We start from the raw sequence: 17,785 nt of genomic DNA, 5'->3' as shown, positions 1-17,785 counted from the left end.
AGGGCGCGCGTCCATTACGCGGCCTGCGGTCGCGCCGCGCATCAATGATACAGCGGCGGCAATCACGGCGCGGCGCAGGCGCTGGCGTGGGCCCTCGCGACCTCGCGGGGCGCCTCACCTGCTGCTGCTGCAGCTGCCCGCGCTCGCGCTTTTGTCGCTCCGTCTTGAGGAGATCACGTTGATCCACACTGACCCAAAAAGTCACTAGGCACAGTCGCACCCCAAGAGGCAGGGGTAAAACTTTACAAATAACGAAGCTGCCTAGAAGCAAAGTCAACCTCCACTTCGTAAAATTTTACAACAGAAGCCAAAAACTTCATAGGCCTTCGTGGATCGAAAATTCAACCTATAATTAAGTGATTATGTCACTGACATTGAGAAAACCGTTTTACATAACATTTTCATTTGGAGGTAGCTGTACTAATAGATACTAACGCTGCTTTTGCTTCTCGTAGGTGGAGTTTAATCATTTTGTACCTCTGACAGGTCTGTAGCAGAGCTCTGAATGTGTTCTTGAAGACTTGAAATTAAATATTGGTAAGAAACATTATTATTGTATTAACAATTTAAAAAAAGCTCTTCGTCTTTAGGCCACGAGTGGCCTACCGGGATCATCCGACCGCCGTGTCATCCTCAGTGGAGGATGCGGATAGGAGGGGCGTGGAGTCAGCACACCGCTCTCCAGGACGTTATGATGGTATTCTTGACCGAAGCCGCTACGAATCGGTCGAGTAGCTCCTCAATTGGCATCACGAGGCTGAGTGCACCCCGAAAAATGGCAACAGCGCATGGCGGCCTGGATGATCACCCATCCAAGTGCCGACCACGCCCGACAGCGCTTAACTTTGGTGATCTCACGGGAACCGGTGTGTCCACTGCGGTAAGGCCGTTGCCTATTAACAATAAAGCATAATCTAAATTTTTATATTTCCTTGGTTCATTAATTGAGGTTACAAGAGATGACAACGCATGTTTCTTATACACACGGTTCTCGAGACTCTTCCACTAGTTCATATTCACAGTAATTACTGTCTGCCTCGTTAGGGATATCAGATGGACGTTTTCAATTAGAGGCATGTAAAAATACAGTTTTGGATTCTAACGCGATTGCTCACTAAAATGGTACCGATGCCTGTCTGAAATAAATATCTAGCGCGAATGAATACCTACGCCTACAGTCATGCTCTGCAAACCACTGTGAACTGCATGGCACAGGGGACTTCCCGTTGCATCAGTTATCAAGGATTTTCCCGCACCATTCACGTATGCAGTGCGGGAAAGTGATTGCTTAAACGCCACTGTGCAAACTCTAAGTAGTCTAATATTGTTCTCACGATACAGGAGCGATACGTAGGGGATGGTAGTATATTCCTTCATCTGTCACTGACAGCTGGTTCCTGAAATTCGGTAAGTATTCTTTCTCGTTATAGTTTGCGTCTATCTTCATGTGATCGCCAGTGCAGTTGTTTCAACATCTCTGTGATTCTTTCTCATGCTCAGACAAACCTCTAACCGTTCTAATTTCCCATATCTATATACGTTGTACATCCTATATGGTAATCAATCTCCTTTGCCGCCTCCCTGCATTTCCCCAGTATTACGCAAGTGGACCGAAAGCTGCTACCTCCTTTACCTACGACTACCTGTCTCATCCTTCCCGCCCAAATAAGTAATTTACATCACCCAATTTCTTAGAAATGACCAGGTTTTGTTTCAGTGCTTCAGTGCGTTTTGGAAGCATTTTCTCTGTTATATACGAGTATTTAAAGGTGCCTATGTCAAACATGCAGAAGGATATGGCGTCTGTTGTTGATAGGTCTCTTAAATATATTTCTCTTACAGCGACGAAATTGGAAATGCCAAGCATCTATAGCTTATAGGCTTCAGTGTATTTCACAGTCTTCTACTCCAGCCGTCACCATTTTCTAGTATTTTAAGATTATTTCAGTGTACGCTTCAGGACTCGGTATATATTGTTTCGTGAAATATCTTCTGAACGCAATACAGTCTATCAAGTGGAACAAAAGAGTGGCCTCGAATTGGGAAATACATCTGCACCTTCTGCACATCTGAGGACGTTTGAAGTAGCCAGAACGCAACCGTGACGAGCAGCTACTCTGCCCCCGCATCCATCAGGAAATAAGGGTATCTTAGTAAGGTCACTTGCTTGTGAATCAGCTTCAACAAATCGATTTTTTAGTTTTTCATCTTAAATTGATGTTTAGAGATTTTGTGAAGGAAAAGATAGGTAAAAGAATGGAATTCTACATTAGGAGGTTGTTTAAAAACAAAGATCTCTCGGTGTGTGGTCACACCCATATTTCAGCTGCTTTCGCACATCAAATGTTGTCAATAGACTCTCCTTAGAGAAAGATATAATATACAACAGTTTTTCGAATTGGCGGCCCTGTTAGAAGGTACTCTTTGCGATGCCCTGAACTTTCCTGTAATTTCAATTGTTGTTATTTTGTCATTCTCGAAAATTATTATGTCTCCAAAATCGTCTTTTGGTCTTGGTCCTCACGTTTTCCCTTTGCTTTTCGAGCGTTGTTTTTCTTATAAACTTTTCTGAAGTTTGGATTTTGCTATTTTGTCATTCTCGAAAGTAATTATGTCTTCAAAACTGTTTTGGTACTGGAAAACGTAAGTTTTACGGTAACCGGTTTATTTCGTCAGAAAGGGGAGAATGTGTACGTACATCTACAAACCGTCAGGATGTAAGGTCGACTCCATCAAGTGCCTCAGAACAGCATCTCAAATGTTTGGAAATCCAGATTGATTCTTCTGAAAGAACTGGTGAAGATAAAATAACTGAATGTTCTTCCATAATTGCTGAACTGAGTGGTTTTTGTCGGCTTATAAAGGATGTCGCTCTGTGTGCGTTCCGCTGGAACAGTGGTATTAATCTTGAAGGTGTGGTCAGTAAGCTTCAAAAGTTTTGTGATATCTGTGGAGCAATTAAAACTTGGCTTTCTTCTGGTCTGTGCAAAGGAAGAGTTTATAAGTCAAATATTGGACCAGTGTATGGAATGAAGAGTATTGGGAAGGATAGAGGAACACCTCAGACATTTTCAGCTATCATGTCTTAGCCACCACCTCCAATATTTGAGAAGTGCATTTACTTCTTGACAGAATGCTGTCGTTATGAAGAAAGCGATGTGTAGTGAAGGTGATGCTGACACAGTTGCAGCCTTTTATGGGGCATGGTAGAGGGTTGGTTACGTGGCGTTCTCACAGCAACATCCCCAAAAAACGATAAAACGGAAGGATGACGGGCATCGAATGTTTGCAATACGCTACCACGGTTGCAAAGGAAGAAACAAGGATATGATTCTGTCCTTAATTTTTCTGGCTACGGTGTTGGAATGGAATCGGAGGGAGTTCTCAGAATATTTCGTAGGTAAAAAGAGAATTATGGTGTGTGTTATGAGAAGTTTCTTGGAGGCTGAGGCTCGAAAGGGTTTACAAATATGTTGGAAAATATTCGTTTCAAAAATACCGTAAAAATTTAAAAGCTATGTAGTGTTCAACTCATGCAAAAAGGCTGGGCACATGTTTACGTAAATAATAAATGACAAGGAAGGGAAAATGCTAAGTGATGGCAAACCTATGGACGGTGACTCTCAACTAGCTAAGGAAGAGATGGCCAAGTTGGAGCTGTATTGTGGTTTAGCCGCAGGAAGGAATCAAGGTGCTACAGAGACCATGAAGGGAGCAGTCTCGGCTAGCTTCGTCCATAAAGCTTCTACAGATGACCAGATGACAGTCCACGGCACGAACTTTGTGACAATGGTGTACACTCATGGTGTGGAGATAGGGAAGCACTTGCATATGGTGAAGTTTGTGTTCGCTATCGCTCCTATCCATTTGTAGTCTCTGAAGCAATTAAGTCCATACACAGGAACATAAGTGAAAGCAAACAATTGTCGTGATGCTTACATGGGAAGATGCAAAATGTGAACGAATGTTTCAACCATCTTATATGGGAGCGTGTGCCAAAATCAGTGTTTACTACATTCAAGACTATGGTACTCGGTGTGTTAGATGCTCTAATATTTTTAATTAATGGCGTAGTTAGCATGTGTGGAGTTCTAGAGTTACTAGAAAGATATCCTGGTTCAAATGGCTCTGAGCACTATGGGACTTACCAGCTGAGGTCATCAGTCCCCTAGAACTTAGAACTACTTAAACTTAACTAACCTAAGGACAACACACACATCCATGCCCGAGGCAGGATTCGAACCTGCGACCGTAGCGGTCGCGCGGGGAGATATTCTGGATTCAGTATATGAGACAATCACTGGTGGGAATGGATTCCATGAGAGTTATCGAAACTGGAAGGGAATCCTTGAGGTAACTAAAGGGGCCCGACCTACAGGAGGAAACAGTAAAAGGAAGAGAGAGAATGAGGAACAAGTAAACCAAGAATATTATGCGGTTGGTATATATTTTAGAAACAGCAGAGGCGAGTCGTAGATAAGATATAACTTTGGACAGAATTTCCTGAGAACTGAGTTTCTTGGTATGTTTATTTTGTACACAAAATATGTATTTCAGATAGAGGTCTGAATGTATCTGGAATGTTTGAGGGTACTACTTGGCGGGAAGTTGAATATAGTAACTAACGTACTATCAACAGGAAGAAAAATACATAGTGATTAATTACAAAAATATAACCTCAGTTTTAACCGTCATTTGTACATATTTCCGAGAATAAAAACTTTTGATTGAAATGACATGACTGAAGTCTATGGTTTAGACAGAAATGTTACTGTGTGCTTTAAGTTTTTAGCATCTTAGATATTTATTCAGTGCCTAGATTTCAAGTATGTACCGGCAAATAAAAAATAGATGTTACTGGTATTCACAAAAATTGTAATAAAGATAGTATGAGAACTAATGTGATTAATTGTATAATAAAATATTCAGCAAGAAACATTCCTATTGTCCTACAATTTTACTGACTGTTCACGTTTTCTAGATGGAGTCTTGAAAACTTAACGAAAATTGTTATTTTTCTAGGCGTTCAGATGCAGGTTTCTTTAATTACTCCCACTTTCAGTTTATTCAGAGAATGTAACAAACTTGAAACAATTTCATTAGACCACTTTTTATGAAAGTTCTTGCTCATACATACCTTGTGCAGTTGGAAGAGTTGATTTTGTCATCAGAGGAACCAACAACAACCGAGAAGCTGTACATGAAGATCTCCCGTCGGCAGTATGTTTCTTGTTCAGGTATTCGAGAAAAAATAGGTTCTTCTGGCAGTCAAATCAGAGGTTTATTACTTCTTCAGATTTCTCTATTAAGAGAGAACAGAAGACGTTTCATGAACCTGTCCTCGTGATCCCATCTAAAGTACCAATTCTTGGTCTTTCTCAAGCTTTATTTTTCCTTGAAAGCGATGCATGCAGAACATGTATTCACTCTGGGACTCCCAGACACAATATTAAATTGAGTACTGAGTATGTACCAAAAATATCTTTCTTTTACCTGTAAAGGCGAATAATTTTTTCTCACATAATATTTTGTTTGGAAAAATTTTCCCCTGTGAGTGCCTGTCAAGTTCCTTTAAGCTGTGGATGACACTTTCCAGTATGGTAATAAAACGGCATTTTTTGCTAGATCGACTCTTATTCCCTTAGAACAGCTTATAGAAGACTATCCTCTTGTTCCTCTTGTTCATAGATAAGGTTGCACATCGAAAGCATTTAGCAGAATGTCCACATTCAGGAAAATGTGTGTAACTTTAGTGGCCCATGCTTAAGAAACAATGGAGATGGGTAATGTTTCAAATGGCTCTGAGCACTATGCGACTTAACTTCTGAGGTCATCAGTCGCCTAGAACGTAGAACTAATTAAACCTAACTAACCTAAGGACATCACACACATCCATGCCCGAGACAGGATTCGAACCTGCGACCGTAGCGGTCGCTCGGCTCCAGACTGCAGCGCCTAGAACCGCACGGCCACTCCGGCCGGCAAACAATGGAGAATTTACAACGATAGGTCTCAATTCGTACTACCAACAATGAACGTTACGTACACGGTTGTCAGTACTGAAACTTGAAAGAGTTATTAGAGCATGTAAGTAAATAATGCCAGAAAGAAATATGTCTGTCATTGTTTGTACTGAAACGGTAATTTAGAAACTAGATGTCAATAACATAAATAAGTGGAACGCTAAGATAAGGGGGAAAAGTGTTGAACTAACCTCAGTTGTTTAACTTTTGACCTCTTTCACTTCCCAGGCCGAAATTTTCTCTTTCTTGCTTTCGTAGGTGAAAGAGGTATTACGTTTTGTCTATACTATTCAGTTCACAATATATATTAATAAACCAATAGTAGCTACTATTGTAAATAACTCAGTAGGAGACCTATTAACAGAATGCTTGATGGGGTAGAGTCTTGTTGTAGTTTAATTAACGAAAAATTATGGCTGGCAAAACCTCATGGACAAAATGCGGTCTGTGATGAGCCGATGTGGAAATTGTGGATACAGTAGGTTTTTCTCCACAGAAAGTAAGCTACCTATAATTCTAGTCCCAGTTTTCAGTAAGGATATTAAAAAAAATGGAGAATCTTGGCGTTGCTTCTACGCGTCTCAATTAGACTAATGAAACCGAAGCACTGTATGCTGAATCAGTAATTTATTAATGATCCAACTAACTTGTATATCAGTTTCATATCTAATGTGAGAGCGGCACAAAAATTATATGTCCGCAGGTTTATTTCCCTGATTTTTGTGAGTCGATGTCTAGTTCTAAGCTTCACAACACAATTAAAGGATCAGTTTTTCTAAACTCCATAACTGTCTCACAGTGCATCGCCAAAGTTTGAAATTTGGCTCACTGATGGCAGCAATCAACCTCTACAATGGTGGAAATCGTGGCGCCCTGTGGAGTGACCCACGGGCTAGGCGATACTGCTAACAACAAGGTGTCTACACAGGCGAGAAACAGGCCAGATCTCAGACGTTCGTATGAGGTGTAAGGTGAGTTAATCATGTCATACTGGCACCAAATTTAACCGAAATTCTGCCCAATCCCATCGTGGACGTTATCACGCGATGGGAAGTCGTCAAACCGCCTCTTACCCAAATTTAAACGCTTCTCTTGACGGCTCTGCAGTGAAGGTGAGAACCCAGCCCTGAAATCACGTGATTTTCTTATGCGTGGACGAGGGAAACGTTTCAGACACACCACCGTTTAGAATCGCCGCGAAAGGACCTCAGGAGGTGGCGCAAAGCCGGTCAATGAAAATATCCCTTACCTTCTGGTGATGATTGTTACAGACTTTAAGGACGAAATAGACAGTCCGCTGTGCGATGAGAAAACAGGACGATGTTCCTGACGACCTTTGGCACTGCTAACACCCCTTGGACGATTCAACCATTCTCTAAGGTTGAGAGGCATCCACATGCCTTGCTCTTACTGTGTCATCAAGCAGTCAGGCTTGCAAGATGAGTGGTCTGCCAAGCGAGTGGATTCATTCTTATTTATCGAGTAACATGAACTCACGTACTCACAATTTAGTTACAAATTATCCTCCTGTATGAATAATACGCAACGGAAACACGCATCTGACTATCAGTAATTTACAGAACTCTGACTGTTCACTACGCACTGGCAATACCACATTTTCTTTCCTTTTTATTTAACGGCTTTTATCAACACGTGGCCATCGCACTGAATATGAGTGGCGCACACATTATAAATTCTGGATATCATGACAACATACAATTCGAAGGAAAAGGCCACCAATCTTTTTCTTTTCACTATCTTATTTATTCCGATAAATTCTATAACCTAAACACACAAATTCTATAACCTACAACAATAACACATGAGAAATTCCGCCCAGTGGGCATGGCTTAACATTGGTGATTCTCTACCTTATGGTCTCGTAATTATTTAACGCTACAGTGCACTTTCTGGATAGGATGGTGGATCTTTTATTATTTCTCACACTTCGACTCTCACAATCATCATCACGAAACTTTCCTCCAGACCGAGCAGTACAAAAGAAACGTGCATAACCCACTAATCTTTTGAAACTACCTCGCTACTCTCCCACGCAAACCACACATACCCAAATTACATGGCATACACCACACCACAATATGAAATACTACACAGGGAATAGTCACAACATTATCACTTTCAGCTTTCCCACTTCAATTAATATTTATCCCAGTTTCACACGACACTGCCCCACTTCGTAATTCTACTTTCCCACTATGAACTCTGGAGATATATGCACATCTTCCTGTGCAATGCAAGCCAAGTGGCGTTGCTGGATAGACGGCCGATTCACCTTGCTTCTCTCTCAGAGTTTGAATCTAGCGTCACACGGAATCATATCACGCAAAGTAATATTAAGAACGTATTCATCACACACGCGAGTCCTCAACTGATACCATGGACGAGTACTTCTCTTTATCTTTTGTCTCATACACAGTTTGAGACTCACACAGTACTCACCACGTGGAAGTACTCGTCTCTAATTTCAAGTCCTGCACACGCCATTTCTTAAATATTTCAACTTATGGTACACACGCTGTTTCTTAAATATTTCAACTTACTGTACACACGCTAGTAATTCAGCTTAACTTATGCACACGGAAGTATTTCAACTTATTGCTACACATGGTTTCATTGTGACCGTTGGTCACTTCCGAAGATTACTACAATCCCATTAATATTACCTGCCTGACATTTAATTCTCCCCACAAAATTTCCTGAAATAGAGAAATTATTATTTCAAACTACTCTTAAATATTCCACATGCATACCATGTCTCCACTCTTTTGTCTTTACGGAGCACAACTAAAACAGGTCTGAACAGCACAAGATCCAGTGGCAGAATGTTGAAACATGGCCATTCTTCAGGTCCTCTTGCAGCTCAGCCGAAGTGGAGGAGCACCTTGCTACCGTATTGGTCAGCCACATTTCAGGCGCTCATAGCTCAGGTAAATTTCATCTCTTTGGTCTCACCAAAGTATCGTCTCAGAGATGATCATATATTGACATTCACTATCTGCGGTTAGCAGACAACCATACATGCATTCATTACACAGATCTCACCAAACTGGATGTAGGGATTTATTTTGTGGGAGTGCACATGTGATAAATTAAATAAGTAAATTGTCATTCTTTCCCACACTGGTATCCGGCTTCGCTGTATTAATTGAATTTGAGTTATTTATACAAAAAAATGTGTTGTTCTGACAAGAATAATGAAGTATGTTGTACCTATTTTCAATGTCGGGTGGTACTGTACCCTTTCACCACCGGCTACCCATGCAGAAAAAAATGGCTTGGTATTATCCTTGCAATGCGAGGGTAGTTCCAAACATTTTTTTAAGAAAACTGTATTAGAACAAACGTAGCAAGTCATCATAACAACCAGGAGGAGACCTTAGCCCCTGGTGACCTCAAATAGACGACCAAATGCTGTTACTTTACCAAATTATTGACACAGTTGTTGCATTATTGTACTCTCCACAATCCGGAGTAATGTACACATACAAATTTACAACAATCCAAATGACATATAAAACATTAAATCATACAAATAAAAAATAATGGTGAGATAAAAATTTGCTTAGTTACCAGGATCTCCGTTATTTTTAGGAGTAATCCAAACTTCACTAATTCTATGACAAATAAGAAAAATACTAATTGTACTCATGAAATTTTAAATAGCTCACCGTCCAAACACAGAACAAGTAATCCGACATTCATAAATTGTGTTGTAATAATCTTTTACACGGCAATGTTTAAATACAAAACAAAATCAACAAAAGAAAAAAATTGCGTACACTAGTTACACATAGAAGTCAGGCTCCATATCAGTACTCTAAAACATACATCAAACCTACAGAGAAATAAAACTGAGAAGAAAAACAACGAAATATACCACAAGTTACATACTGGTTACGTAATATAGTCAACCTAAGACATCGTGTCATACCTCGTTAACTATCATCACTTAAGCAATTGCCACCACTACTCGCCTGTGAGTTTAACCTTATCCTTGTCCACCAGCACAAATACCTGCTGCTGAGCCAGTCAGTCCATCAACTTTGATCAATACACGCAGTAAATAGTTTAGCAATAAGTGCTTGAATCCACCAGTAGCTCTCGTATCTTTCTCTACTGCTCACTTCTCTGTTGTTACACATTTGGACGACAAGAACTTGCATTTCGACTAGCCTTCATTACACTTTAATGTGAAATATCACCACTGTGATGATGAAAATAAGTGGCTTCAGTCAACACACCAACAAGATCATCACTGTCCATGACATTAAAATGAATCAGTTAATTCCGATATTTGTTGTGCAATGCACATTTTTGTCCCCTGCAACAACCTTACTGACCAATGCAACAAGAGCCATTATGTTAATAATTAAAGCTAATAATTAAAGCATCATTGTACCAAATATTCTAATAAACATGCTACGTGAACTTGATAACCCAGAACAAACAAAAATAACACTAACTATTCTAAACACAAATGTTAATGAAATACAATTACACTTGCTGTCTCTTCAGGAATGAAACATATAAAAAAATTACACAATTACAAATACATTATTCCCTATCTTGAGAGTCGCACGGAAACATTTCATTCTGTGATTTTCTTGGGGTCAAAAAGTTGCTGATAGGTTCCCCAAAAACACTGTCTCGGTGTCAAAGCTCTCCCATGGTTACCCAGACGAAAGTCTTTGAGTCACTCAAATCGGCATTTTGAACACGCACTGAACAGTAAACTGTATCTCACATTAAACACAAATGTCATAGTCACTCTCAGAGTACCATCCACACGAATCTGGTCGTCCAAAAATGGCCCTACAACTACTATTACCCACGGTTCTGTCCTTTCAGTTCATGGTGTAATTAAAAGTCGTAAGTTCCAATAAACAGCACTTATTCCTGCACCAATTAAAGAAATGTCTCCTACTACAAATGCAAAAGTCAATGTCCCACTTTAGTTTCATGCGTTCATACAATAATTAGTCACCAAACGACAACAGTCCTCTTTAAGTATACCAAGCGTCCCACGTGCAATTCACAAAGCACACTTAACAAGTCACTGCCAAAAGTTTATAGATCCCACCGTTCAGTGGTCAAGACAAAACAAAACAATTGTCCTGTCTACTAAAGACAAAATCTTTTCCACCACTCACAATGTGGAAACACCAGTCCTTCACTTTCCACCTTATGGAGACATACAAGCAGTCATCTTGTTTCACAGCTCCACAGTCCAGTACTAGTTAATAGTTGCTGGTAAAAAATGCCTGCTGGGCTCTGCCGCGTGTCGTTCATTCTGCCGTGGCGCCGCCGCGCGAGCCGTTGAGCAGAAGAAACCACCCGCTGTTGCCTCTGCGGTATACTTTCCCCAGTCGTAAGGGTGGCGGAACTTATGAATGGCCAGTGGTAGGTGCGTGTCGCCCCAGGCCGTTGACCTGCTGTAGCGGGCGCGTGGAGTGTACCCCGACCGGCAGTGGAGTGGGGAGTGCGGCGGCTCTGTCGCCTCTCCCCTGGCTTATGTGGTACGGGCGCTACGACACCCAATCAGTCAGACCCTTCCGTGCATCTCGCAACATTAGAGACAAAAGGATATTCTTACAGTATTTAAATACTCATTGATTACATGTATGATCTATTAGTTACATTGGTAATAAAAGAATCTTTGTTCCAAAAACGTAAAATCATACACCCTAGTTTTCTACACATACAACATCAACATTTATCCCTTTTCTATATACGGCCCACACTTGTGCTATTGATTGTACCTGTCATCCCTCATACAAAACATGAAAGTGTACAAAAAAAAAAAAGAAACAATCTATACAGCTCATAATTACAATATCAAATAGTAGACTACTCTAACATCCTACCACAGTGAAAATATTAGAAAATGTTGATTCTAAAACTAGAATATACAGTGAACCATTGTGCTTGTGACAGACTGAAATTAATACCCCTTGAAAGTGTTCTAACAAAAAAATAAGAAATAATCTACACAGCTCACAATTACCTACCACATGTTATTAAATAGTAAACTACTTTACCATCCTAACACAATAAACATTTTAGGAACTGATGACTTTAAATCTACAACATACAATACACCTTTGTGCTTGTGACAGACTGAAATTAGTATCTCTTTACATATTTTACGTTTTATTATATATAACAACATTTCTAGGACATGTATGTACCATCCACATGATGTCAGATCCTGGCCTGCCATCGAGGTTCCTCCAAATCAAACAATAAAGCTCAATAATGTTTTAGTTATGGATCGGTAGCATCCCCCTTACAGGAGTGTGCGCATTGATCACACTACTCTTCGACTCTCACTCACCAGACATCACATTTTCCTTCTCATTCAATCCATCAATACACTAACAGAATAGGTCTAGAAGTCAGCTAACCTTAACACCACCACACTCACGACAACATTCCATACCTTTGCTCCCTTATACACATAACACCACCACACTCACGACAACATACCATACCTTTGCTCCCTTATACTCAACCACATAACACATGACGCTGTTTCAGAGATAGCATTCCAGTCTCCAAATTCGTCCTTTCACTCTGGCACCTCTCTCCATCGGCTTACCTCTGCATTCACTTTACCGATTATTCATCCTGCTAAATATCACTTTAGAATTGCGACATCTCATCTAAGAACAAAAAATATACAAATTATTCATCCTGCAAAATAACTGTACACATTCTTGGTACCGTTTTGATTAGTTATACTGGTACCAGGCTTCAACAACAACAAAAAATATTATTTTTTTCATGTAGCAAATGTTATGGTAAGAATTAGATTTACACTTATATTACATCTTACGTCAGTATTCCACATCGTTCACCATCTGTATCTCATACTCCCTTTATGTCCTTTCACGTTGTGCAGTTGTCCTCCTCTCTTCATTCGTATTTCGACTCTCCGTCCGTCCATTACTCCATCATTTCCTGGTATTCCTTCGCCATTCGCATCAATCTCGATTGCACCATACACAGGCCTCTCTGTAACATACATCTAAGACATCTCCACATTATTCAATTCTACTCACCTTTATTTACCACTGTTTCATCACGTCGAATCTCTCTTTATTAATCACACTGCTTCACGTCGCTTCTCTCCTTAAATATCACCTTTATCAACTACTATTTATCACGTCGCTTCTCTCACTATCTACCATCTTTATCCTCTCATTACTGATCACGTCGTTTCTGCTTCATCCTTATTCATATGACAAAAAATACGTACATACACCACTCTGTCGACTCCTGATCATGACTCATTCGACCAGTCTATTCCGTCATACTTCCTGAAAATCCTTATGTTCGATTTGACCCTGCACAACGTTACACACCACAAATAAATACACTGACTATCTACCATAAATTGCCTACTTTCGATCTATCCTTAACTTTTCCATAATTTGATGTTAGAAATGTGATGAAGCCCACGAGATCGTTTTCCCTTGATCCTCTCAATCAATACAGCATTTTCATGGACAATCCGCCTCACTCTGAATGGTCCACTACACACCGTAAAGAATTTGCTAGTTAGGAATCTGTGCTTCTTTGATAATCGATGAGTTTTAATTAGAACCTTGTCTCTTACTCCCAATTCGATCTTACAGATCTTTCCTTTCTGCTTCTCCTGCCTATCCTTAGCTGCTTTCTTAATACGCTCTATCGCAACCTTGACAATTTCTGTGTGCCTCTGTTTTCCTGATCGCGGAAAATCTACCAGCTCCCTGACCCGATCTGGTGGTGGTTCATTCTTTAGTACCGTAATTGGTGATAAACCAGTTGCTCCATGTGGTAGCTCATTGAGGATGTCCTGAAAATCTTTGAGAAAGATACTCCAACTTCTATGTTGCCTATGGCAATAGATCTTACACAACTTTCCCAGTTCTTTTACCACTCTTTCACTGGGGTTACTTGCAGCATGGTATCGGGATATGAACACCAGTTTTATCCTTCTTCTCTTCAGTGTGGTTAGCCATTGTCTGGATCTATATTGTGGTCCAGTGTCGGCTATGAACTTTTCTACAGTTCCTACTTCTCGCAAAAAGTTTTTAACGATCGCTGCTGCCACTGTCCTTCCCGTCGCACGTTTCAATGCGGTAAAAGTCACATACTTTGACACCAATTCCACTGCTACTAAAACATATCTATATCGCTGCACTGACAGCGGGCCAAACAAATCTGTTGCTCCGAATTCCCTCAATCTACCTGGCACTATCGGAAAAAGCGGTGCTTTGCATGAGATGGTTAACGATTTTGCCTTCTGGCACAATTTGCAACTACCAAGCACGTTCTTGACCCTCCTCTCGATACTAATGAAATAAACTGATTCCCTTAACTTCTTACAGCATTTCCTTGCCCCGTAATGCCCGTAACTTAGGTGCGTGCACCAGATCAACTTGTTGACTATTTCATTTGGTATACACAACACCCAGTCCTGTGTGTTCGGATTTCTACGGTAGGAAAGGACCCCGTTCTGAATTGTATAAAAGCGCGCTATATTGGCATCTAAGTTCGCTCTAACTCTGTCCTTCACCATTCTCCATGACGCGTCTTTATCCTGCTCTTTCGCAATATTTGTGAGTACCGCCCCTATGTATTTCTCGAACGGCACGCCCTGCATATACAATATATCATATCTGTTCTCGTTTACCTCCTCATCAAAGCATTGACCATGACCTACTGCGTTCCTTGACAACGCATCTGCCACTATATTCTGTGGCCCAGGAATATACATGACCGAAAACTGAAACTCCTGTAAATAGAGTGCCCACCTAGCGAGTCGTCTATGGCTAAGTTTGGCCGACATAATAAACTGTAGTGACTTGTGGTCAGTATAGATTTTAGTATGCCTCCCATACAAATAGTATCTAAACTTACTAAAACCCCATACTATTGCCAAAGCTTCAAGCTCAGTTACCGTGTAATTTCTCTCAGCTTTGCTAAGCACTCGGCTCGCAAATGCAATAGGTTGTTGTATTACTTCTCCTCCTTGCTCTTGCTCTTGGAACAATGTTACCCCAAGTCCACGACGGGAACTGTCCGTGGCCATACAAAACTCTTTCCCTAGGTCTGGATGCCCGAGAAGAGGTGTCGATAGCAGTGCCTTCTTTAACGCCTCATATTCTTCCTGCGCGACGGGGTCCCAATTCCATACCGTTTTCTTTCCAGTCAGCTGACATAGTCTGGGTGTCGCTGCACCCCCAATCTTAATGAACCTCCTGTAAAAATTGATTAATCCTAAATAACCCCGTAGCTGACGTTTTGTTCTTGGCACCGGAAAATCTCTGATTGCTTCGAGTTTGTCTGGATTTGGTCTTATTCCCTCTCGTGTCACAATGTGTCCTAGAAACTCGATTTCTTTTCGTCCAAATTCTGACTTTCCCAAATTCACGGTTACCCCATGTCTCTCCAGTGCACCGAGCAATATGCTTAACGTTCTATTGTGGTCTTCCCAGTTTCTTTCGGCTATCAGGACATCATCCACGTACTGTGTTACCTTATCTTTTATTTCATTAGGAATGACTGTATTTAGCGCCCTGATAAATGCCGCGGATGATACATTTAACCCAAATGATAGTTTCCGGAATTGATACGATTTCCCGTAGCACAAGAAAGCAGTGTATTTTCTACACCCCCTATCTAACTCCACCTGCCAGAAACTCATTCTCAAATCAACTGAGCTGAGAACTCTGATCCCGTGGAACTTTTGTAGCAATTCGTCAAGTGTCAGCGGCCGATCTGTCTCTGGCTCTATTATCTTATTAATCCTTCTTGCGTCCAAAACTAATCTAATTGACCCATCCTTTTTTTCAACACAAACTAAATGGCTATTGTACGGACTGGATGCTGGTTCGATAATCCCTTGTTGTAGCATGCTTTCGATCTCAGCTTCCACTCTTTCTTTGTACACAACAGGTATCGGGTACACTTGGGCCCTAAACTGTTTTTAGCCCGCATCTCGTGGTCGTGCGGTAGCGTTCTCGCTTCCCACGCCCGGGTTCCCGGGTTCGATTCCCGGCGGGGTCAGGGATTTTCTCTGCCTCGTGATGGCTGGGTGTTGTGTGCTGTCCTTAGGTTAGTTAGATTTAAGTAGTTCTAAGTTCTAGGGGACTGATGACCATAGATGGTAAGTCCCATAGTGCTCAGAGCCATTTGAACCCTAAACTGTTTATGAGGCTTGACCTTGAATCTATACACAAAATTTCTTATTGTACCCGCAGCATGTTTAAATACCTTTCTATTCTCGTATAAAATTTTCTGCAATTCCCCGTAGGCCGTGGTCCCTCGTAAATGCCAGATTTTCTCCCTGATCTCCTCCTCCAAACACTTATGAATTTCCTTCTTCTCTTGTTCGAACCCCGTTTTCTGTGCCTATCTACCGGACTTTACCGCCAGACATAATGCTAAGTGTGCGTTATCTTTAGCATATAAGCAATCGTCGAATCTTAATGTAATGTCCTCCGAATCTCGTTTCAACTCCATCGAACCATTTCTCATGTTAACGACTGCTTTATATTGGTTCAAAAAATTAACGCCTAATATCCCTTCAACAGTTAGAGATGACACAATCATGAACACTGTACTAAACCTCTTCGCCTGGCACCCAAAGTCTACCTGCGCTTGTAACTTCACCTCAATTCCCTTTCCTGTAATTGCCCCTCTCACTGTTGTCCTTTGCAATGGCAACGTTGGCCGTGGTTTTGTAAGACTACAACACTTAAACACATCTTCCCTCAAAACACTCATTACACTGCCTGTGTCGATGACACAAGGTACGATTATATTATTTATTTCTACGCTAATTATTGGGTGGACTTCACTCCCCACCCTCCTACCTCCTCTAACAGATTCTCCCTTAGTTTTCCGTAATCGATATACCTAATATTTACATCATTAATAGTCCTGGTTTGTACCCTTCTATCATGTAGTCACCTTCTTGTCCCTCCGTCATTGTGACAGTGATTGTCCTGTCGTGAACCCAATGACTGCCTATCCTCTCTTCGCCCATCATTTTCATTTTCCCTTCTTCTTCCATCTCTGTCCCATCTTCTATTTTCCCGGTTTGCCGGTCGATATCCCCATGAATTCTGCCCCCTATTTCCTCGCCATCTTCCATTTCCGTCATTCCTCTGATTCAATGCTCTCCTGTCATTCTGATAGTTTCTGCCGTTCCTATCCTCGACTCTGTCTGACATATGAGTCGTGTCGCCGTTCACAAAGTTGCTCTCATTACCCAGTTCCTGTAACAAGTGCTGAAATGATGCGGAATCGTCTAAGCCTCTGCCTGCTATCACTGTATCTCTGCGCAATCTCACTGGCAACTTCGTTATACAGATTCTAATGAGCTCCCCAGTTTCGTATGGCACATCCAAATATCTATTTCGTCTCAGCATTTCCTGATAGCACGACACTGGATCTCTTATACCACCTTCGTTACAATTTGGCATCATCAGTGTGCTTACTGGTCCTGCTTACTTTTCAACCAGAATTCATTTAAAAACTTGTCACAAAATATCTTGTAGCTACTACAGTCTTTAATAACTTCCTGCATTTTCGCTCTAGCCTCGTCCCTCAAATGGTTACACACAAACTTCATTTTGAGGAGCGGTCCCCACGATGAAGGTAATGAATCTTGAAATTGAGACAGCCACAGGCATAGATGTTGGTAATTACCAGGATCCGGAAAACAAGTGTACATTTGTACTGACACG

The 17,785-nt window shown here is 41.1% G+C and overlaps 1 pseudogene; it reads right to left on the bottom strand.

Annotated features, from left to right (window-relative positions):
• Nucleotides 1-776: 776 nt before the first annotated feature.
• On the bottom strand, nt 777-894 carry LOC124561302 (annotated as a pseudogene).
• Nucleotides 895-17,785: the final 16,891 nt, after the last annotated feature.

This window comes from Schistocerca americana, chromosome 1, assembly GCF_021461395.2.
Source record: "Schistocerca americana isolate TAMUIC-IGC-003095 chromosome 1, iqSchAmer2.1, whole genome shotgun sequence".
Taxonomy (NCBI): Eukaryota; Metazoa; Arthropoda; class Insecta; order Orthoptera; family Acrididae; genus Schistocerca; species Schistocerca americana.
This window is presented reverse-complemented; position numbering and strand designations above follow the sequence as displayed.